The 24842-nt window shown below is 46.5% G+C and overlaps 2 non-coding genes and 1 pseudogene across 2 annotated transcripts; all 3 read right to left on the bottom strand.

Annotated features, from left to right (window-relative positions):
• Positions 1 to 14359: 14359 nt before the first annotated feature.
• Positions 14360 to 14434, bottom strand: LOC144825790 (small nucleolar RNA SNORD83). Its single transcript, XR_013609572.1, has one exon. It is a non-coding gene; the product is annotated as a small nucleolar RNA SNORD83 (small nucleolar RNA).
• A 539-nt stretch (positions 14435 to 14973) lies between these two features.
• LOC144825844 (small nucleolar RNA SNORA36 family) lies at positions 14974 to 15101 on the bottom strand. The gene has a single exon (XR_013609616.1). It is a non-coding gene; the product is annotated as a small nucleolar RNA SNORA36 family (small nucleolar RNA).
• Positions 15102 to 15620: 519 nt separating this feature from the next.
• On the bottom strand, positions 15621 to 15689 carry LOC144825788 (small nucleolar RNA SNORD83; annotated as a pseudogene).
• Positions 15690 to 24842: the final 9153 nt, after the last annotated feature.

The raw sequence follows: 24842 nt of genomic DNA, 5'->3' as shown, positions 1-24842 counted from the left end.
GCCAAAGGAAACCAGAGGCATTAGGTGTGTCCCACTCTGCTGCATAATTAATACTCCGAGTCAAATCTGAGGATGAACACCAGAATCTTTTTTTCAATTTGCATATTATATCGCATGTATTTTCTTGACATGAGTCCAGCCATTATTTCTCACTTTCTACCCTTGGGCTAATCAACTGGCATGACTGAATCAGTGGTCTAGCAGTAGTCTAGTAGCAGAGATGGTTCACCTGATTCAAGTACCTACTACAAATTATCAATATAGGACAATCTTCACAAGTAAATACGGTCATCAGACACAAATTCGAGAACCAGACCAACGGTAGTGCACCACTCACTGTTTTAATTCATTAAATTTGGTCCTCATGAACTGCCACCAGACCCGCTAGGGGCTAAACAGGCACGAAACATGTTGACCCACTACACCACCTCAGCCCTATAGGAACATCACATCAGTGTAGGGCTCCCTCATATTTTAATTAAGCCTAAGCTACAGCAAGAATAAAACATATGACAGTAGAACAGCTCTAGACTTATTTTAACTCACTACCCTGTGCACTACCCAGCCCTCACACCTGCATCTCCGCCAAAGAGCCCCATTTACAAGTGCCCATCAGGCATTGCAGCGCCGGACCGACAAGGAGCTTGGCCCAATGATGAAGCATGACATCCTTCGGGGTGTGTGAGGGCATCACGAAGAAAGACCCTCCTTTCCTTTCCCCTCCCACTAGGAACTGCACAGCCCTTTGATATACATTTCGCCCTGGAGCTCGTGTGCAGGACCTGGTTACACATAGTTTCTGGTACCCCTTGTTTTTGATATTTAAAAAAAACCTGACATTTAATTAAAACTTCTGTTTGTCGCCTCTCCTTTTTTCTTCTCTCTTTTAAATTCCCCTCTCCTTCCCTTCCATAATCTGCATGCCTCCTCTGTCTGAGCACAACATACTCAAACACATGCACATTTGACTATTCTCTGCTTCAGCAAATTTTCTACAACTCATCTACAAGATCACAATCTCTCCTTCCACTGAAAGTCATACCTATGCAACCTAACAATATGTAATCTCCACTGAATCCTGTATTAATCCCACCAGCCTTTTGCTTGAGCTCCCCTTCCCCTCTTTATAATAATTGTAACCAACAACTATTATTTTAGTCCGCCATAAAAAAGCTGAAATAGCTGCATGGAATGGTTTGCTTTGAGTGCACAAGACTAATCCCAATATTCAACAGAAACCAATAGCACTGACCTAACCATTAACCTTGGGTTGCGGCGCAGCGTGCTGCCTGGCGTAAATCGCTTCGACCCCTCATCAGGGGTAGGAAGCGCTGTATAAATGCCATTACAATTACAATGCACTATTGTTTTTTGCCTGCATACAATTTTAGTATGGCGCTGGAAAAGCGTTGAATCAAATGATTTTACAGATAAAATACTTGTAGGCATTGAGACCTGTGGGAGAAGGACCGGTTGTGGCATTAAAGTAGGGAGGGCGGTGGGGTTGGGGGCAGTTGTGGGCCTAGTGGTGCCAGCGTCTCACCTTTAAATGTCCTGCTCCCCTCCCCACCACTGTTCCCCACTATCAGCAAAAACAGTCACTGTCCTCTGAATTTAGGAACAGTAATGTTGTTCCTGTTTGAGTTTCACGTTTTACTTACTCTTGCATTCCCAAAGAGAATTTGCATTTTTCAGGGTGGTGTGTTTCTGTAGTTTTGCATGCAACATAGTACTCATGGGTAGTGTGAAAAGTGTTGCTCCTTTGCAGCTGTGTGAGTTCAAGTGGTGGGAGGGTCATAATTGAGAGCTGTGAAGTTCAGGCCAAACACAGTGCATAAAGGGGTTCTAAATAAATGTCCATCCAATCCTTGGTCTCTCTGCAGAGCACACAGAGGAATGGTCAGGTGTGCCAACATGTAATTGTGAATATATGCAAAAGTATATGAAGCAGGTACACATCTGTCATAATACTGAGAGAAAAAGAAAAAAACTGCAGTGCATATTGGTGAGTGCGTGGGTTGTGGGGTGAGAGTGTTGGTGAAGTCAGGGCACAAGTCCTTACCAATGGTGTGACAAAACTTGAGCCCTCTTCCTTGCAAAGTACATATAGGTTCCACCATGCATAGCTGCCAAGTTTTCGTTTGCTTATGTGTGGCATTTCAATGGCGCAAGTGTGCTTATGTGTGACATTTCATTGAGTGTTGGGTGACACTTTATCGCAAGTACAAGTAGCTGTGCCTTTGTAATAATGTTAATTTCAGACAGCCCAGAGCAACCCTGAAAGAGTAGAGTGAAATTGAGTGTAGGTAGACATGTGCTTATTTCCTGAAAAAGGGACATGGCATGGTGAGTGTTGCACGTGTCCCAGGCTAGCCTATAAAAATATAAGAATATAATCCAAATAGAAGGCTGGCTACACTGTGATTTTGCCAGGGTACAGCTGTCTGTAGTAACCACTGGTGTCACCACATGCTGAGTTCAGCCATACATAGCTGAAGTTAAGAAAATAAGACTGTAATAGCTAAGGGATGGTACGACCAGGATATTAGGCTTTAAGCCAGTGCTTCTTTTTTTTAGGTCAGCCCTGGGCTGCGCAAGCGCTACACTGTGAGCCATGCTGTATTGGAGTATGGACTTAAAGCCCCGCCCACTCTCCGCCCATATTTGTCATTAGCTTGTGTCATTGTCTTTCGTAAATGATGGCTTCTGATTCCTCTATAGGCTTGTTAGCCCCTCCTTAGCACCGCCTTGTCTTCATTTGTAACCTCCCATGAGGACTGGCTCTTTTACTTCGGTTGTTACACAGTACTTTTATTCACTCTGTAAGCACTATATTCTTTAATGGTTTCTCCTACTGCAGGCACTACATGCTTTCCTGCAACATTCAGCGCATTCAGCACGCCATTGACGCTTTCACAGAGCGCTTTTAATGCCTTTGTATGTCAACTTGACGAGCAAATGTTTTTTTCGGTCAAAACTCTCCATACCGCACTTTCACTTTAATAGCGGCCGCGGACCTTTCTTTAGACAGGGCTCATCTAAAGAAAGGGGCATGGCCTTTAGTGAAGCGCAGCATGGGGCGCTTTTAAACAACAAGCATTTGCAATGCAATAAGTCTCGCATTTTAGAAACTTTGACCTATTGGTATTGTAAATGAAAATGCCTTTTATTAATGCAGGTTTTTTAAACACAAATAAAAGGCATTGCCATTTACTATGCCAATAGCTCAAAATCTCACAATTGCAAGCCCTAGTGCATTGCAAATGCTTGTAGTATCCACCTATTAGCGTCTCGCATTTGCAAACAAACTGGTTGTGTTAATAATTAAGAATTATTTGAGGCAATGTAGTCAAATATATAAGGGTAGCCCTATAACTGCATGTAAGTCACCCACTACCAGCCATATCTGGGCTTCATATCCCCTCCATCCCCTATCTCCTCCAGCAAGTCTGTATCCTCATGCCCAGTGTGCCTGCCGTTCAGGCCCAGTGTTTTGGTGTGGGAGTCCTTGGTTTTGACGCATGAACAAAGTAAATGAACTGTCGCCCTCTTGCCTCTACAAAGTTGATTGGGGAAAACAGAGCCAAAGGGACAAGAAAAAAAAGAGGAAGCTCTCCATGGGGGACTGCAGATCCTGCCTTGTGAGTGATTTCTAGGCATGGTCCATTTTGTATAATTTCTTGTTGCCTCAATGTACATAAACATTCAACAAAATGGGGATCAAAATCTAGAAATAATTGGGATACAGTGCTCCCATCACAGGCTTTTGCCTCAGTGCCACAGCACCTACTGCACTGAATACAGCTACGCTCCATCCCTCCCGCAGAACCCAATGGTACTGGCCTGTGGAGGGGTTGTGAGCGATACAAGTGCTAATTGGCAATACCAAGAGAAACCCTCACTCTCTGATATTGAAAACTTAACCCCTTCCAGCCCAAATATCACTGAATTTGTGTCCATTTCCTGGGCGCTCTCTTTGACTCACACTCATATGCAACAAATAAAGTTAAAGTTTCAGCAGCACAACTATAAGTTTCCCTCAAACCTAGATAGCCCAGAATTGTTTGTTGTATGTCTGTGACATGGGTTATTACATGAATGTATTTTGTGGTGTCCCTCTTTGCCACCTCTGCAGTACTTTAAACAGTGGTTGAAGTGGGTGGGATCGGAGGGGCACGGCGTGCCCATACTTTTTTAATTCAAGGAAAACCGTTCCCCTACTTTTCGTGAAAAGAAACCCGTCCCGGGACGTTAATGCCGGATCGGATTGTGAAAGAGGCCGTTCGCCTGGTGCAGAGGCCAATTGGTTGAGGATAGCTGTGAGCCGTTTTTAGGGCTCGGCCTACGGACCACGAAGTGGGGCGGAGCTTCGAGCTCCTAATGCTAAAGAAGAAAGAAAGGATCTCTAGGGCTCTGAACAGACACATTCCTTAGTGTATTCTGTCATCTGCCTAGTGATTCGTCTTCCCTGTGCTGTGTATGTAGTAGCGTTGACGTGATAGGCTGTAAGTAATTTACGCGTGCCCGATGTGGCATATTGTGTGCGAGAACGAGCACGGCAGAGTGATTAATCTTAATTACGAGCTGTCAGAGTGCCCGTGTAATGCAATCCAGATGGTGCGAGCGCGTACACCATTGCATGCAACAGAACAGTGACACGGTAAGCTCGCAGATGTCCTCCCTCTCTCCTCAGCGCCCCTCCCACCCCCTCTGAGTCGGGAAGCATGGCCTGTGTGTACTGGGTGTACGCAGGCGCGACGAGAGAGCCCCGTGGAGGGAGGGGGGAAGAGGAGGAGGATGCAAGACAAGCGTATGGGATACCTAACTGTGAGCAGCCCGCACCGGCTGCTGCCTTATCTCTGCTGCTACAAAAGGGGTCTGCCCTGCGAGACAAGGGGCTCTTCCGGAGCACGCAGCAGGGGCTGAGGGGCCCCCGCAAGCAAAGGGCGCACTTGCCCGTTCACAGATGCATCCCCGTCGGCTCTGACTGGCCGGACCTGGACTTTTATGACTGTTTGCAGGGAGCGTGCGGGATGAACGATGCCAAGCAGGGAGGTGAGTCGGGCTCCGCGCAGGAATCCATTGCGGGGGTGCTCAGTCTTACCGAAGGTTGCCTCCTCAGTCATCACACCCCTTTTCTCTGTGCCCTGCAGCTCCTGCCCACAAGTAACACCTGCAGGGCCGTATATCTTTGCAGGCGGGAAGCTGCTTCCAATGAGGGTCTGCGAATACCAGCAGCAACTTCCCGACCTGCCCCCAAAAGTGTGCTGATCTGCCCTGGGGTTCCTGTGACCCAATCGTGGGTCAGATTATTTAGTCAGTGGTGCTGTGGTGGGCGCGTCAGGTAGGGTACTGCCCCGCCCCATACCTTTGCCCTTTATCTTTGGGGACCCCCCCCACTTCCTCCTTTTCAAATTCCTTTCGAGCTGAGCGGAGCCTGCGACTACGGACTGCGAGCCTGAGCTGCTCCTCCCGGCCCCAGCCCCTCCTCTCCTGTGAACTCTGCAGTCTGCAGATTGCACCGGCGGCCGTCCCCAGCAACTTTAAAGGTGAGTGTTGTGTCCTCATGTAACGTAACTGGTGCTCTGTAAAGCGCTCTGATACCCGATTCGGGTCAAGTTTGCGCTATATAAAACTCGGCAAAAAAAAAACGGACCTCAGTGATTTCTTGTAGAGAAGCGAAGACTTCACACCAAAACCTACAAGCCACTGCAGAACTCCAGTCCTGGTGGAGAAACTCTGCACCCTCCTCCCCACAACAGACACACCCAGTCTTCCTTCAGCCCCAGTCTATGTATTAGGGAGTCCAATATACACTATGAGTGTGGCCGTAGTGGATTAGACGCCACTGACTGCTTGGGCGGGAGCTCATCCGTTTGTGGACAGCAATGGGCCAATATTTCATCTGTCAAGGGACCTAAACCTGCCCCCACGCTGATGCTGCGGAGTTACCTCTAAATGCATGTTGGGTTTTGCCGCCTTGTATAATAGGGTAATACACTTTCTGTGGAATGCGTTGTTTACAGCAACTTTTAAAGGTTCCTGTGAGGTTCGGTGTCAGTTGTGTGCTCGCCGTGTGGAGCGAGTGAAGTGAGCACGCCCAACTCCTATATTTCGAGGGGCCGAATGAAATCCATTGCAGCGCTATCTCTACCTCTATTATTCCCCGAACTCGTGCCAACCGAGAGTGTCGTACCTCTTGGGGTTCCATTACAGCGCAGCAAGAATCTACTAAATGCAGTATTCTATAATGACTCGAGGCGTGCATTCCTCCCCGGGCCCAAGGTAATTAATTTTATAGAACCTTGTTACGCTGTAACGCTTTAATAACATGCCGGTAGTTTCATGCATTTGGGGCGCCCTGGGCAAATGTATTTATGGGGTCATTGTGCGGAAAGTTGGAGTTCTGATAGTTTCGGCTCGTTCGTGACCTCTTTGACTAGGTCACTGACAGTGCAAGAAAATCCCCCTCTAAGTCCTACATGTGTTTATATCTCCTATTCAGGGATAGTTAAGTGTATGAGCAACGATCGTTCCTTTATTGCACGCATCACCAGTTCTCCCTAAGCTGCTGAACCCGAGGCAGTCAGGTTAGCAGGATTGGGCGGCCCTGCTAAACTGATATCGTGACTCTCACTTTAAAAGCAGATCGCTTCAGGCAGTGCATAAGCCAACTGAGCTGCCTTATCAGAAAGGAGCCAAAGACTGAGAACAGGCCCCTGTATTGATAGCTGTACCCCAGAGCTTGGATGCCATTCTCCACGCAGACCACTTCCTCCAGCCTACTGACCACCACCTGCACAGGGCACTAGGGATTACTGTCCATGCCACGCGCGGCGCGCCTCGAGGCACTCTCAGCTGCCCATGAACGCTAGTTTAGAAGAGTCATCAGCCCGAGGGTGCCGGAGCATGAGGGGGGTGCAGTAGGCTGCATCGTGAGCCACAGGTCCTGGACACAGAGCCTTTAAGCGCAGAAGGTCAAGGTTCTCAGCAAACGAGTACCCCAAAGACTGGCCCAGGGACAGTGCCTCGAGGTGCAAAATGTCTAGGAGGGAAGGGCAGGAGTAGTTTGTAGCGCCTAATACCAGTATTTGCCCAGTATTTGCAGGAGCGGGAGAGACACAGAGAGATGGGATAGAGAGAAATACAGAGTCTAGAATAGATAGAGAACCTGAATGTGCCTCAGAAAAGTAAGGGAAGTGAAAGTGGTTGTGAATAAGGTGAAAGCCCTAAAGCGCTATGATGTGACTGACATAATAATGTGACTTCAAGCGGCCCATGGGTATGTTTGGCTCTTGCAGACATGTTTTTTTTTCACTTTGGTTCCGCTCTCTCGGTCTAGTTTCGTTTTTGCTGCACATTTCGAACGTTTGTATGTTTAAATTAGTATTTGGGGGTTTTACGTTTTTCCATCACCAATTGGAAAGAAGATTTATCAAGTTCTTTGCAGAAACAGAAGTGTGAAATCGAGCCGGAGGGAAGTGGGCAGCCCCACCCAGTTGGAAAATATTTCTTGACAACAGGAATTTTTATTTGCATTTATATTCTAATGAGAAACAGATTTTTACCTTGTAATGTGACAGAGCTAGCTGCACTTTTCTGAGAGGAATAGAATTCGGGCCTTGTTCACATTGAAAACTGAATAAATCCCTTCTGCCTGGAACAAAGTAAACGTTTCAGAGCGATATTTGTCTTTGATTAATAAGCGCTGGTGGGCAGATACTTATCCAGCCCCTGTGTGTTTCATCATTTGTGCTTCATTCACAGATTAATGATCGGAGTGGGCATTTCAGCTGCATTCGAATACCATTTGATTATGTACATATAATGTGCATTTAGGCGACTTTTAACAAATCTCTGTTGGTAGGTTCATTTGCTAATTGTGTCGCTTGTGTGCCTTTTGGTTTGTATGTCTTGCACTTATTTTGTGCTATTTGGAGTTTATTTAATTTACTTGTATATCTGTTAACTAGTTTCTGTCTCCTCTTTGGTATTATGTAGTACGTTTGAGTTTTTGGTGCATGGGTGTTGTCATTTGGATGGATGTGTACAGTTTCGTTTGTACGTATAGCATTTATTGTGTTTGCTGCTTATCTTTATATTACAGACGGTACATGTGTGTATGTTTGTGCCAGTTGTCCTTTATACTATTTAATATGTATGTGACATTTAGCGTGTTGGAGTGTGTGACGATTTCTTTATTGGGCCTGCCGTTAGTTTTTAATTTTATGTCCACGCTCTGCTTGCTGCTGAGTGTGTGTGTGTGTGTGGTATTTCGAGTAGAGTAGTGAGTAGTGAGTTGAGTAGTGAGTAGTGAGTAGAGTAGTGAGTAGTGAGTAGAGTAGTGAGTAGAGTAGTGAGTAGTGAGTAGAGTAGTGAGTAAAGTAGTGAGTAGTGAGTAGAGTAGTGAGTAGTGAGTAGAGTAGTGAGTAGTGAGTAGTGAGTAGAGTAGTGAGTAGAGTAGTGAGTAGTGAGTAGAGTAGTGAGTAGTGAGTAGAGTAGTGAGTAGTGAGTAGAGTAGTGAGTAGAGTAGTGAGTAGGGAGTGCAGAGTAGTGAGTAGTGAGTGCAGAGTAGTGAGTAGTGAGTAGTGAGTAGTGAGTAGAGTAGTGAGTAGAGTAGTGAGTAGTGAGTAGTGAGTGCAGAGTAGTGAGTAGTGAGTAGTGAGTAGAGTAGTGAGTAGAGTAGTGAGTAGTGAGTAGTGAGTGCAGAGTAGTGAGTAGAGTAGTGAGTGCAGAGTAGTGAGTAGAGTAGTGAGTAGTGAGTGCAGAGTAGGGAGTAGAGTAGTGAGTAGAGTAGTGAGTAGAGTAGTGAGTGCAGAGTAGAGTAGTGAGTAGGACATCACAGGCAGCAGCTGTGCAAGCTTCTTACACTCACAAGGAGACCACAGGCAGCTGAGGTGCAATCTTCTCCTACTCACAAGAACGACATCACAGGCAGCAGCGGTGCAAGCTTCTCACACTCACAAGAACGACATCACAGGCAGCAGCAGTGCAAGCTTCTTACACTCACAAGAAGGACATCACAGGCAGCACCAGTGCAAAGTTCTTACACTCACAAGGAGACATGCCAGCAGAGGTGCAAGCTTCTCACACTCACAAGAAGGACATCACAGGCAGTAACGGTGCAATATTCTCACACTCACAAGTATATCACTGGCAGTACACACCACATGAACACACTCCACAACACATAGCAACAATACATTGGCATTTATAATGCCATTAGCTCAAACTCAAATAAATCCGAGCCCGATTGCATTTCTAATGCTTGTTTCAGGATGTTAGAGACTGTTAGAATGACAATGAATGGACCCCTGGAGCAATGACAACAGGCCGGTCGCCATCTCCCTCCCCGTCTGAAGACACAAGGGAGCGGCTCTCCACGGAGAGCAGCAGAGCTCTCTCTCTCTGCCTTACGATGGGAAGAGAGCCCCCCCCCCGTCACGTGTGTCAGCCCAGGCGTAGACAGCTTTGCAGGCTGGCGAGCATCTAATTGCAGCCGCACCCGAGTACTTAACAGGTCTTTAAAAGATAATTTACTTGTAAATGAGGCTTTTGTTGTGTGTTCACCCCTTCTTACAGCCACTATGTCTATGGTTTGTAGATTTAGCCCCCCCTGAAATATTTTTCAGTCCCCCCTGAAATTTGGCTCTAGTTGCCCGCCTGACTTCAGTGCAGGGTGACAGAGCACAGCATTTTAACCCACTCCCTGGTTGCAGATAGTCATTTCTTTAAAATGACGCGGAGTAATTTGAATACTTCTCCTTTTGTTTATTACTGCCGTTTTTTATAGTCAGTAGAGATGTGCATTACCCAAGCCATATCGCCACCCAATCTGATTATATTTATAGGACGGAACTTACCTTTTTATTTCAGCCCATCTGTTGGAATGCTTAACTAATAAATATTAACAGAGAAACAAGGATATTTCTCTTATTTGACACAGATTGTTGGCGTAAACTCGATGTGAAGAATTGACATTATAAATATGATTGCTATGATTGTCTTTGCCGATGCTGGGAAGACCTGGGGCAACGGGAAATCCCCTTGCTGCTACTCTCTTGGTTGAATTGCCAGTAGATATGCTTCTTATTCAGGGGCATAGGTACAAATAGTGCAGCAGGTGCTGTAGCACCGAATGCCAGAGGGGTAAGGATCCAATTGCACCCCAGGTATGTCCCTTTATGGTCAAGATAACCGTGCTGCTGACCTAAAGGTCTTTTTTGTAGCAGGTGTACAGTGCACTGGGATTACAGGCAACTTTAGTATGAACTCTAATGAAAACTTTTGGGGCTGATGAGAAGTTGGAGAAAGGGTAATGCAACTGGGTGACAAATAGTCACACCCAGCGCTAATAAAGAGTTCAATGTGCACACACCTTCTTTTCTTCCTCTCTTTATTACAGGCGCAGAGGCCAAAGGAACACCACAATAACAAACTAACCTTTCTTTCTGCTTAAAAAAACCCATAAAGAACATACGCAAAGCATGCTGTGTAATGCGTTTTATAAAATTTAAAATGCACCTTTCCTTTTTCCAGCACAATGGTACTAGTTTCAATAGTCTTGAAAAGATAAAAGGCTGAGTTGTCCCTGCCAGAGTACAAATTGTGCCCGAATGTGCATATGAGCTTCTGCAACAGGCATTTAAATAATTTAGTGATTTTAGAGGCTTGTAAAATACCGTAATCTACCTGTTGTGGTCACCTGTTTTACTCACAGGTGGGAGTCTCGCAGTCTAGTATGTCTGAGTCTGTGTAGTGGGTTTTAGTGCAACTTTCTAAGTGCCCTACAATCTTCACATGGCAGGATGGCCACTCTCTCTGGCCTCACTAAATTACATAGGAGTCTTGGGAAGCTTCCAACTGCAGCCGCCAAGTAGAAGAGGTGGATGATTGAAGCTAGCATTTGGGGATGAGCAAAAATGTCTCATTCAGTGGGGTGGGGGACTTTTCAGTCAAGGCCTTGAAAATAAGTATAAGTAAACCTGGAGACCACGTAGAGTCTTTGAGAAAACAGGATAAGCAGGAGTTTTGGCATTCAAATGCGACTAGGAAGGGCAGTGAGCCACAGGGTGAACAAGAACTTCAGAAACCTAGGAGTGAGAGGTTTTGGGTGAGTGAGGTAGAAAGTGAGGTTAACAGGAGCCTCTGCAAACTAAGATTGAGGCTGGACACTAAGATATCAGAGAGTAAGATCAAGCCTCAAGGAGCTAAATTGAGCAGGGCATTTGCTGGGAACCTAAGAGTGAGAGGGAGCCTGTGGAGCTTAGGTTTTCACAGGCGTTTGAAGATGTAGAGGTAAGTGGGAACCTCAAGGCCATAGTTTGCCCAGATCATCAATTGAGCTGAAAGAAAACAGACACCTCGGAGAATTTCATGGTGAGGAAGGTCTTCACTGACATGGGAGTTAGCAAGAGGTTCTGGTAAGAGTAAGGAAGAGATAGATAGAGAGCCTACGGTTGAAGGGCGATACAAGTGGACCTGAGGGTGAGCAGAATTAGGGGTAAGTTTTTCGCGATATGGGGAGGGCGGAGATGAAAAAGTAACTAGGGATTGGGGGGAGTGGGGTACTTTAGGAACTCAGGCCAGGTGCAGGGGTCGGGGGATTAAATTCTTAACCACAAATATGTATTTACCAAAAATGCCTTAACAACACATGATTAGTTGTAAGGCATGTGTGGTAAAGACATGTACGTGATTAAGAATTCCGTTGTTTAGACTTCGTAGTTCAAGCATGCGTGGTAAATACATTTGTGGTTCAATCATACAAGACTCGGTTGTTGTGCGAGTGCTGGATGATCTGACAGTCCAGTTTTTAAGGATGATCTATCGTCTCTTTTGTATGCATTTAAAGGACCTTTAACTTTTCACCTAACACAATGTATTGGTCATCCCATGAATATTTGCCAGTTACCTTTTCAGGAACGTTTCACATGTCAAAATAAAAGAAAGGTTAAATTAAAAGAAGTTGTGTAATGTTGTAGGGGGCGTCTGTTTTGGATGGGGGTGACAAGCCCTAAAGTGTTTCTTTTGCAAAATTGTCTTAATTCATGAGAAAAGTATTAATATTACTCTTGTTACCAACTTTATTTGTATGCAGGTTTTCAAGATTAAATCAGACATTTTGGGCATGAGTTAAGTTGCTTAACGGGAAATTAGATCGGCAAAATACCCCTTCATTTTCACTTTCAACTACCAATTTCAAAGAAATGTTTCCAGTTTGTGGGGAAAACCACGCCACTGATCGTTAATGAAAACAAGAATTCGCGAGACATTGGTCATGTAATAAAAAAAATGCACTAACCCTGATCTGATGTGCCTGATCGAGATATCAGTGAACTTTGACATCCAATACTTCTATCTGCTTACAAGTAATCAGCTTTGTTTCAGGCATTGTCTGTTCTGCTGCTGATTTTTTCAGCAGAGCCCTGCTGTGTACATGCTCTGGGGGCTGCGGGGGGCTGAGCTGGCTAGTTCCTGCTGCAACCTGGGTGTGCAGGTTTTGCTGCCACAGTCTGCCCTGCAATGAAAGATCACCCGACCCTGTAGAGCTCTGGGCGCCGGCCTTGGGTACAGCGCTTACCTTCTCGCTTAATAAGTATTATCAATGCTACAGTATCGCCTTTGCAAAAGTTAGAGCTATTGGCATTGTAAATGGCAAACTTTTTATTTATGTGTTGTTTTTGAAAACAGATAAATAAATGGCATTGTCATTTACAATATCATAGCTTGATCTCTCGCAAATGCGAGACTTATTGCTTTTGGTGTTGTCTTTAGTAAAGTTTAAGCAAATCTGTTTGTAATTAGGTGTCTTTTTAGTTTTTCTTTTATTAGTGTTTTTTTAAATTTTCATGAATATAACATGCATATGTGTGCATCTATGTATATGTAAGTATGCTTTAATATTGGTATTGATATAAATGTGCAGATGTTTATATATGTATGTATATATACATATATATATACACACATACATATATCTACGCATATATATGCATGTTATGTTCATGAAGGTTTAAAAAACCATAATAAAGCTAAAGCTAAAAATCCACCTGATTACAAACAGAATTGCTTCATGTGTAATAAAGATGAGACCGATGGCATTTTGTTCACTAGTGCATTTAGGCAAAGAGTGTTTTTTCAGATTGAGTAGTGGAGAGTGAGTAGTAGAGAGTGAGTAGAGAGTACTAGAGAGTAATAGAGAGTGAGTACTAGAGAGTTAGTTGTGTGATTAGTAGAGTGAGTAATAGAGAGTGACCAGTAGAGAGTGAGTAGTAGAGAGTGAGTAGCAGAGAGTGAGTAGTAGAGAGTGAGTAGAAGAGAGTAGTAGAGAGTGAGTAGTAGAGAGTGAGTAGTAAGTGAGTAGTAGAGAGTGAGTAGTAGAGAGTGAGTAGTTGAGTGAGTAGTAGAGAGTGAGTATTAGAGAATGAGTAGAGAGTAGAGTAGTAGAGAGTAGTAGAGAGTGAGTAGTAGAGAGTAGTAGAGACTGAGTAGTGGAGAGTGAGTAGTAGAGAGTGCACAGGATACACAGGCTCCATGCCCTCGCCCTTACTCGTGCCTGGCACAACTCCCACACAGTTCTTACCCATGCAGATGGCTTCTCCTTTAGTGGTGATCACCACAATGTCCTGGTTCATCTCGATGCCATCCTCATAACGCAGGACTCCTGGGAGCATGATCTTGGCACCCTAGCAGATGGCGTTGACCTGGAGAAGAGAAGTGAAATCAGACAAAAGCAGGACTCAGCGGCTCTAGTCCATGCCAGGGCCCCCGCATTATGCACTGGTTAACAGCAATACGTCAAACCTGCCAGTATTTATGGGGGTTAAAGCCCGGTCTTTAATGGAAAGTGCAGTAGACACCAACATCTAAATTATTCCCCCAAAACTTTCAAGTGTGTCCCATTTCTGGTTCTAAATGAAATAGTAATTTATTGCGTATGTATTCTGACTTGGTTGAATCACGATCCACTCTTAATAAAGGCATACTTTCAGTGGAAAAAAGTATAAAAGGAGTGACTTGTTCATCACTTAAACTAGCAGTGGCAAAGCCGATAAGTTTGATTGAATGTGCAAACGCATGATGGACAGTCTGCAGCCAATGGCTGAAGAGACTGGTTGAAGAAAGCCAATGGTTAAAGAGCCAGACTCCGTATATATTGTGATTAGTTAGGTCTGTTTGACCTACGTACTGTCAAATTGCAGGTCTAAAACACAAAATGCCAACAGAAGAGCCTACAATTTACATATTTAGGCCACTGACAGCATCCTACTCAAGGAGTTTGGATTTTAAAAGCGGAGTTAAGGACTCCCCTTTCGAACACATCTTGAGGGGGGGGGGTTAGAGGACATGCAGACAGAGCCATCAGCCATGGGTGATAGATTCACGACATCTTCACACGAGTGTTCATGGAATCTGCTTCTCATCATGTGGCTCTGCGCACCACCAGCGCCCACCCAGGCCTTCGAAGCACTCACTGCACTGTCCTTCATGACCAGCCGCTTGTAGAACACCATGAGCTTCTCCAGGGGGTAGATGAAGCATCGGAGGTAGGTCTCGTCCTTGGTGTTGTCATACTGCCACTGAGCGTCCAGCACGTCATGCATGGTCACCATGTTGTCCTGTGCAAGGAACATAAAATGTTACTTTTAGACCAGGGCACAGCTGCAAAGCTTAACCCCATCTGCGATCGGACAGGGACGCCCCCCCCAAATAACCCCCAGAATGACCAGGCAAGCTTGCGACGGAACAGAAATGAGTGCAGAGAGCTTTACAACATCCAGTAACTAGATGATAAAATTCACACCCTAGTTACATTCTAAAATGTGATTTTATCCGGACACGCAAGTATTGGTGACGCAATCAAAGAATCTGCATGTTATTTCACAGAAATTCAGAATGGGCGATAATTACTGAGCTCAATAAACTGAGCACCTTGGTGTGATAGTTTAACACCCCAAGCCACCATTCACGGCGTGTAGGCCGCGGAGCAGCGGGATGGAGCACCTCACCCCGCCCGCTGCCCTGCAGTCTGCTCACTCTCCTAAGGCTTAATTACCAGCAGAGGGGGGCAGCCCTGAGCTGAACTCAACACCTTGGGTGGGGTCTATGCACCCCGAGACAAGAGCATACATACCTTCTCTCCCAGGACCCCCGAGCGGACCCGTCGCAGCTCCTGCATCTGTCCCCCCACACCCAGCAGCAGGCCCATGTGCACACACAGGGTCCGGATGTAGGTGCCGGCCTCGCAGCTCACCCAGAAGACACCTAGAAACACAAGCGTTTGACAGGTCAGTAACAGGAAACATAGGATGGGGTGGTGCCAAGGAGCCCCATCAGGAAGAACATGAGGTGCCCCCACAAGCCACTGGATTACTTCAACAAGATGGGCATTTATAGCAAAGCACACAGCTCTGCCCCATCACAGAAAGCATCCTGAATTAAGTAAAAAAATTAATTAGAGTGGGGAGCGGAGTTCCAAAACGACTTGCGGAAAACATAGGCGTGCTAAAAGATGCATTCGTTCAAAGACGGAATCGGGATTCCGCCATACATTCCAGCCATGCCGGGTGCAGCGTTCTACACTCCACAGTCACAGCTATGTAGAGCTACGCAGAGCGAGCCATCAGTGATAGATACAAGTCATCCTCGCACAGAGTGCTGATGAAATCTGAGTCACATCATTTGGCTCACTACCGGCTCCGAGGCCAATCACAATGTGCCCTCCCCCCACAGTGCACTCACCCAATCTCCTCTCACGGTTGTGAGAGAGCGCCGTTTACAGTGAAGTTTGTAGGGGTGCAGCATATGTACAAGTAGTTAGCACCCGCATATATAGAGGACTTTTAATCATGTTTAGACGCAATGTAAGACAAGTACTCAAGTAAATTGGTATCAGAGAATGTGCAGAGCCAACGTTACAAGGTGCAAATTCATATTTGCTGCAATATAGAGCTGCTTTGAAATGAAATCGTTTACTATTGAGAAGAGTGTTTAATTGATTTACTAATGTGCCTTCAGATTGATTTACTGAAATGTGATCATGCTTTATGTACTCAATAATTAGTCGAATATAGAGAAAATGCATTTGTCGTTAAGGTTGAAGGCCTAGAGAACACAGAGAATTGTTCATGTAAACGTGAGGCCTAAAACTCTAGCAGAGGCCTAGTTCATGGAAATGGCGCAGGCCTGTATGAAAATGTTTTGCTTAAACATATAAACAATAGAAATGCTTATGAAAGAGGCTTTAGAAAATGTTGCAACATTATTAGAATGTGAGCCTATTTGCGTATATTCTTCTGCAGGTGCATCACCCAGTAGATTGTAGAGTAGAAGGGCCCATTGTGTATGAGAGTTAGAAATGCTAGACCCAGACATGGAGGAGTAGACCAGGAATTTGAAGATACAACTGGAAGCGACAGAGAGTCTGAGACCCAAGGACGTTTAACGGACAAGGATGGAAGGAGGCCAAAAGGGAAAACTTCATGTAATCGACACCTTGGAGAGGGCGTACCTGAAGGCGTGTCATTCACATTTTGGGGTTTCGTATTAGGGACAGCACCCCGAGGGTGGAGGCAGTGCAGATGGGCTGAGGAGCTAGAGAGAGTGGTTGGATGGTCAAAGAGCTTAGCTATGACTGAGGTTTCTCTAGTTTTGGAGGGAAGTGAGTGAACTTCTTTGAAGTCACCACTGCTGACACCTTTTGGTTAGGTTGGGCTATTGTTGAGTAGGGATGTCATTTAGAGTAGAGTAGGGACAGATTAACCAGCATTTATGTCCTTTATTCCGATGAGTACCAGAACCCAGGTTATAGCTATTCTGTTCAGTCTGATGGTTCTGGAATTAATCTTGGTGTTGTTTATCAGTCGCCTGAGACTTTTCCGTAGGATTATGTTTGTATTAGTGCCTGTTTACCTTTTGAACCTCTTGCTGAGGTGTTTGTACCTGCAGTTATTTTTGGTTATGTAATAAACCTTTCAAACTTAGTTTGGTCAGTGGTTCTTGGGGGAAGCAATTGGGATTTCTAAATTGTTTATTCTCATATGACAGATTGCCTAATTCACTCTATCGCAGGTAAAAAGGTCTAGTCGACCTGTGACGGGATTCTGGAGGATGACAAGCAGACTCTAGAGGTAAAATCCCGCCTTTCCAGTTGGTAGCAGAGTAGGATGGTTTACCTTCTAGAGTGAGGGTAATCCAGAAGTAGGTTTAGATTTCCCCGAGGCCCATAGAAACAAGGATGAGTGTCCAGAGAATCGCGGATGGAGGACGGCGTTCCACGAAAACTGACGGAGAGTGACAGTGCGGCAGAAAGCAGCAGGTCGAAGGAGAGTGAGTATGAAAAGGGTCATGCGTTGCTAGATTGCGGTGTTATGTTGTATTGTGTGTTGTATTGTCTTGCGGAGTTGAATGCCTGTAGTGTGAAAGAGGAACAGGTTGTGAGCGCGCGCAACCAGTGAAAATCTTGGGCTCAAGGAGAGTCCAAGTGGTTCGGGTGTATCGAACACCCAAAGTAATTGTCGACCATTGTTAAGGGGGTCATGAGGTACCATTGATCGCCCGCAGGACCGAGATAGGGGGAACGAATGTGTGAGTGCGTGGGTAACAGACGCTGGTCGGAAGTTGCCGTGAGTTTGTAACCTATCAGTGAGGCGATTGTCCGGTCGTTCGTGGACAGACATTTGCCAGTTCAGGTGACAATTACAGTTAGACTGTGGCCTTACAGTCAGGGAAGTGGTTGCTTGGTCGGAAGTAATCATTTTCAGTGTATGATTGGGACGCATGCAAGACCGCGAGAAGTACGGAGAAAGGAGGGGAACTGCTGCGAAACGGAGGCGAGTGACGTCAGAAAGAGCCGCGCTGAGATTGGTCGGTTGGTGTGGAGCCGCGCTGAGATAGGGCGGTTAGTCAGAAGCCGCGCTGAGATTGGTGGATTGTCATCAGGAAGTAAACAAGCGCTGTGGAACAAGGAAACGTTTTGGGCTTTCATCATGAAATGTTTTAAGGTGTTGCGGAAATGTTTTAAAGGCGAAAACAAGATAGAACCTCGGGGTGGGGAGGAGGCTCCACCCGAGGATACTCCAGCTCATTACATGGCTACGAATGTTGGGTTGCATACCATATTGTGGCTTGATACCTGGTGTAAGATGACAGATGGAAATGAAGAATTGACCTTCCCTAAATACGGGACGTTTAGACTAGAAGTGTTGTATCAGCTGAAAGCGATTATGGCTGCGTTGCGACCTTTGCCCAGACCAACACAATTTGAAGCGCTAAATGCATGGATCAGGGCAGCCCATGACAGGGGCAGAGATAGGCGACAAGAAAGAGTGAAACGATCAGTTAAGGCGGTCCAAGATGCGAGATGGGATGCCATGGAAAAGAGATGGAGGGTACAAACTATAGAAGGGGATAGATTGTACCCGTTGCTAGATGCACAGAGGCGAAATACAGAAGACGAGGATGAGGACAGCGAGACAGACGATGGCCTGATAGAGAGGATGTTGGCAGAGAGACCACCCCATACAATCCCGAGTTGGGGGGAACGCCAATGTCAGCCCAGACTGGGGAACATTCTGATGGGGATGGTGGGGTCAAAATGGTGAGTGATAAGAACACCTCAGAGGATATATTTTATCCAGTGAAGGGAGAAAAGGCACCTCCACCCTCCCCAGTGACGAGAGTAGTGGGGCGATTTACAGTGCAGAAGATTCGGGTGGAAGAGGGTGTCCACTCACAGAAATTGCCAGATGCGCTTACGGTACCTGTTACCATAGGTCCCATAGTATCAGTGTACAACCCAGAGCAGAAACAAGTCGAGAATCCGTTGCAAAGGGGGAGTGAGAGTTGCACCAGTGAAGACAGGAGTAACGGGACAGAAGAAGGGTGGAGGCAGTTGCCAACGCCAGTAGACAGAAGCACTCCTTTGGTGGCATCGGCAGACTCCTCGGAAAGACAGATGGGTTGGAGGGGACCAATGGATCTAAGGGGACCAAGGCCGAGGTCGATGAGAGAATTAAGGCCAGACTTGAGAACGTGGGAAACGGTTGTGGACACTCAGAGTGATAGATCCAGGAATGTTTTTGGGTCTAACAACCAGGAAGATAGGATGGTGTCCCACTGTGCGCCTTAGTGAAAGCAGGCAGGAGTGGGAACGAGAAGGGGTGGGGAATAGGGGGGCGTCCCATCACACCTCTAGCGATAGTAGGCAGGAGTGGGTTCGAGAAGGATGGGAGAACAGAAGGGTTCCCCCTAACACACCTGAGGAAAACAGACGAGAAATTCAGGACAGTGGCGGGAGGGGCTCTAATGGAAATACTAGCCAAGGTACATTGTGGGCTGCGATAAAGGCAAGAAGAATAGATGTGCTGAGGCTGAAAACAGAAGTGGAGGAAATAGTGGAAGGTACATTGCCACTAGAGAGAATTGAACTATACGAACCAGATGAGCTACTGTTTGTAGCGAAGGATGTTACACGAAGGGCTAGGGCTGCTCATGAGAAACTCGGAATTGGCAACTAAATACAGCGTAGACTTGACAAAAACAAAAGCTTTGCAGAGTGGCCACCGGTTACAGTATTCAGATCAAGATCTAGAAGAAAAGAGGGTGATCGGATTAAAGACTCACATCAGGGAGCTGATTGTGGGAATACGAACGTGGTCCCCTCTGGAGAAATAGGAGGAAAGGTGGTCAAAGAGAAAGAGTGTTAGAAGGAGCGTTCTGGAGACATCTCCGGGAGGAGGGTTGATGCATGCGGAGGCATACCCCTTGCGGGAGGTGGCTCATGGAGGCTATGTACACGTACCCTGGAGTAGGGGAGGTCTGGCTGCCTTTACGAACACATTCCCAAAGTTGAGAGAGGGTCCAGTGGAATGGTACAAACAGGTGGAGAGGTTTGTTAAAATCTCAAAGGTGCTGTGGATTGATTTGAACACACTGTTTGACATTGTGGTCCCAAGTGACTTGTGGATAGCGTGCAAGGTTAGTGTTGAATGGCCCACCGCGGAGCCAGAACGAGATTCTGCCACGAATGGGCCGTCACCCAGGGTAATGGCAAAGTATGAGCAGGCGATCACGTGGCTGAAGACTAAAGTACCACCACAGGACATAGACTGGGTGAAAATAGATCGGACTAGACAGGAACCAAAAGAGACAGTGCATGAATACTACGAGAGGTTATTGCTGATCTTTAAGCAGTACAGTGAGTTAGATGTGATGGACCCAAAGGATATGGGACAGTTCGTATCCAAATTTGTCCTAGGACTAAGGCCTGATATTTGCCTTATGATACAGCAACATCTGATCTGTTGGCAAAATAAACCCCTAGATGAGATTTTGAGGTATGCGAGGTACTGCAGTGACAAGATAGATTCAAAGACAAAGAAGCTTAAGGACAAACTGATGTTAGTACAGATGCAAGCGGGAGGACAGGGTCAGTCAGGCAATGGCACCAGGGGGGCAGAAGAGGGACGGAGAGGAAGGTCCGAGACCTAGGATAGATATAGAGGCCCTGAAAAAGACGACCAAGTGCCATCAATGTCACGAGGTGGGGCATTGGAGACGCGAGTGTCCCCATAACCCTGACAATCAGGTACAGGAGGAGGAGGAGGAGGAGGAAGTACAAGCCCCTCCGGTACGGAAGGTGATAGTGACCAAATCCCAGACGACGAAAGGGGGACGTCAGCCCCTAGGGCTCCAGTTCCCCAGGCACTGAAGATTTCAACAGGTAGCAAGGTATATAAGCAGATGCCTTTCATAGTGGAAGGGGACGAGTGTTACCAATTTGATCCAGTGACAGCATGGTATGTGGATGGGGAGGAGGGCTGTACTCTAGGAGCTGTACTGGAGGTAGATCAGAGAGGACCTTTTGTAGAGGCAGATGTAGATGGTCATCCCACCACATTTTTGGTTGACACTGGTGCCTCTCGGTCCACTGTGCGGTCTGCGGTAGTCCCCAATTTACCCCTTTCAGGACAGACCATCCAAGTTGTAGGAGTTGCAAACAGAAGAATGACTAACCCCCTGACTGAGCCAGTCCCTGTTAAGATTGGAAGTTTTAGTGACCGACACCAGTTCGTGGTGTGTGATTCCAGTCCTGTGTGCCTGTTATGAAGAGATCTTTTGTGCAAACTTAATTGCACCATCTATTGTACCCCAAAGGGAGTGGAATTACAGACTAACGATGATGATGCTGATTTTAAGGTTGCAAATACGCATACGTGCATTGAGTTGTACCCTGCTATAACTGTTGAGGAACTCCCTTGGGACTTGAGAGACTCGGTCTCCCCAGAAGTCTGGGACTTCACAGGAGAGGAGATTGGACTGATTAAGGGGGTTGAGCCAGTCAGAATTCAGGTGAGACAGAATGTTGAATTCCCTCGAACTCCCCAGTACAAGCTGACCCCAGAAACACTTGAAGGTATAAAACCTGTGATTGAGTCCATGGTTAGACAGGGAATTCTGAAGGAGGTTATGGGAAGTCCCTGTAACTCTCCGATAATGGGGTTGCAGAGACCAAGTGGGAAGTTCAGGATTATGCAGGATTTACGAAAAATTAACAACATAGTTGTTCCATGCTGTCCAGTGGTACCGAATCCATCAGTGATACTGTTTCAGATACCGTTCCAAGCTGAATGGTTTTCTGTGATTGATTTGTGTCAGGCTTTCTTTTCTATCCCATTGCACGAAGAAAGCCAATTTCTTTTCGCATTTAAAATAGAGAGTCGCGTTTTAACATGGTGTCGTATCCCACAAGGGTATACAGAGAGCCCATCGATCTTTCATCAATTGCTGAAAAGGAATTTTGAGAGTCTAGTACTGCCGCAGAACTCCGTTCTTGTGCAGTACATAGACGACCTCCTTGTTGCGTCAGACACCGAAGATGCTTGTAGGATTGATACCATTGCCTTGTTGAACCATCTGGGGAAGAATGGACACAAGGTATCTCCCAGTAAATTACAGTACTGCCTGCAAGAAGTGCAGTATCTGGGTCACAGAATAGAGAAGGGAAAGAGAAAGGTGTCACCGGACAGGATTGAGACTATCATGAGAATGAGCGTGCCCTCGACTCAAAGAGAGGTCAGGATGTTCTTAGGCATGGTTGGCTACTGCCGACAGTGGATTGTTAACTTTTCTCTGAAAGCGAAACCACTGCAGAAACTGACGCACAAAGACGTGAGTGATCCGGTACCATGGGACACAGATTGTATGATGGCTTTTCTCGAGCTGCGAGAGGACCTGTGTCGCGCTCCAGCTCTGGGAATGCCCGATTACACCAAATCATTTGCATTGTTCTGCTGCGAGAGGGAGGGGTGTGCATTGGCAGTCTTAGTGCAAGATCATGGAGGAGTCCGTAGACCAGTTGCATACTTCTCGGCTACCTTAGATCCAGTAGCCGCAGCGTTGCCCGGATGTCTCAAATCCATTGCTGCAACGGGTGTCAGCATTGAAAGGTGTGAAAGTATTGTGATGGGATATCCACTGACAATGCATGTACCTCATTCTGTGGAATTGTTGATGACCAGGACCAAGACGCAGCACTTGACCAACAACAGGCTCACACGCTACGAGCAGGTTATACTTGCTGTGGAGAATGTGACTCTCAGGAGGTGCTCTGTCTTGAATCCTGCTACTTTGTTACCATTACCGAATGATATAGAAGATGATTGGGAAGATCATGATTGTCTTGATGTAACTGAACTATGCACCAAACCTAGACCGGATATTGTTGATGTGCCATTAACAGACCCTGATGAAATATATTTTGTGGATGGCTCATGTGTAAGAGACAATACTGGTCAGTTGAGAGCAGCCTTTGCTGTCTGCACTATTTCTGGAATAATTGAAGCAGCCTGCCTGGAAGGAGTACACTCTGCTCAGGTGGCTGAGATAATTGCATTAACACGTGCCTGTTTAGCAGCCAATGGCATTAAGATCACCATATTCACGGACAGCCAGTGCGGATTTGGGGTGGTTCATGACTTTGGCCAGTTGTGGTCCCAGAGGGGTTACATGACATCATCGGGCTCCCCAATCAGAAATGGTGAATTTATCAGGTTATTGCTGGAGGCCTTGCAAAGACCTGCAGAAATAGCTGTGGTAAAATGCACAGCACACACAAAGGGAACGGACTTTGTGACACAAGGGAACCGTTATGCTGATGAAGTTGCACGCTATTGTGCAGAGCAGGGATATTCCTTTACGGAACAAACAATTGAGGGACCAAGGGAAAGAACCGAACTAAGCATGATGCTTGAGGTGGCAGACACATGGGAAGAGCTGAGAGACATGCAAGGACAGACATCTGATTATGAAAACAGGGTGTGGGAATCGGCTGGCTGTGTCAAGGGAGATTTGGACATGTGGGTTTCAGCTGCTGGAAGAGCTGTGTTACCGAATGAGTTGGTGAGTGCAATGGCACGACAGATACATGGTCCTATACATTTGGGAAGGGATGCGATGGTGCGTGTATTCAGGCAAACGTGGTACAACCCAAAATTTAGACAGGCCGCAGAAGCAGTATGTCAGAGATGTGTAACCTGTCAACAGCTGAATGTTGGGAAAAGAACACCTGTTACCTTGAGTCACATTGGGAGGTCTGGCGGACCGTTCTATAGGATGCAGATAGATTTCATCGAGATGCCGAGGTGCAATCGCCTCAGGTACGTCTTGGTGATTGTGTGTGTGTTTTCTAGATGGGTTGAGGCATATCCCACTCGTAGGTGCGATACACTCACAGTAGCAAAACTGTTGTTGAGGGAGCTAGTGCCACGATTCGGGGTTCCGACCTCCTTGGAATCGGACAGAGGAAAACACTTTAATAGCGAAGTTGTGAAGATGCTTTGCTCTGCCCTGAACATTGACCAGAGACTGCATTGTAGCTATAGACCAGAGGCTTCTGGCATAGTAGAGCAAATCAATGGGACCTTGAAAGCTCGAATGGCAAAAGTGTGCTCATCCACGTCCCTGAAGTGGCCCGATGCCTTGCCATTGGTACTAATGAGCATGCGTAGTACCCCAGACAGAAGGACAGGGCTCTCGCCCCATGAAGTGCTGATGGGGAGGGCTATGAGACTGCCATCTATTCCTACAACTGCCTTGATGAATATCACAGATGATGTGATTCTTGACTATTGCAGAGGACTTTCTGATGTCATGCGTTCTGTGTCTCTTCAGGTGCAGGCTGCTGAAATTCCGGCTTCTAGCGACCTTTGTCACGACCTGTGCCCTGGTGACTGGGTCCTGGTGCGGAAGCACGTCAGGAAGAGCTGCCTGGACGTACGTTGGAGAGGACCTTTCCAAGTGATCCTAGTCACTACTACTGCTGTGAAGTGCGGTGGATTGCCAAATTGGGTCCATGCTTCTCACACCCGACGAGTCCCAGCACCTCTCGTAGATGAAAATAATAACGAAGAAGAGGATTCATCAGAGGGAGCAAGTTAAGCTGTGGGGGTGCCTGTAGAACTTGGGGACTCCCCTGATCAAGCAGGAAACGGCCAAGACGAAAGTGACACGGAATCTGCCTCAGAGGGAGGAAGTGGCAGAGAAGGCGATCTGAGCGCAGAAGAGGTCGACAGTGGAGACGAACAGGGTGTGCGAACGAGAACAAGAAGGGCAAGAAGTGCAGGGGATCATTGGCCCGAGAGACGGAGGCGAATGAATGTGAGATTGGCTTCCGAAACGGATCTTGCCCCTGTGTCCGAAGAATCAGATCCGGAAGAGGGTGAACGAGGAGCTGAGCAAGGAGGTCCGAGAAGGTCAAGGAGGGTGAGAGTACCTTGCCAAAGATACGCCACTCCAGAGTGGACCTACCCTTTTACAAATGCCAGGAGTACTGAGGTCCG

Source organism: Lissotriton helveticus, chromosome 3_1 (assembly GCF_964261635.1).
Source record: "Lissotriton helveticus chromosome 3_1, aLisHel1.1, whole genome shotgun sequence".
Lineage (NCBI taxonomy): Eukaryota > Metazoa > Chordata > Amphibia > Caudata > Salamandridae > Lissotriton > Lissotriton helveticus.
The sequence above is the reverse complement of the archived record's forward strand: the minus strand, read 5'-3'. Positions and strand labels throughout refer to the sequence as shown.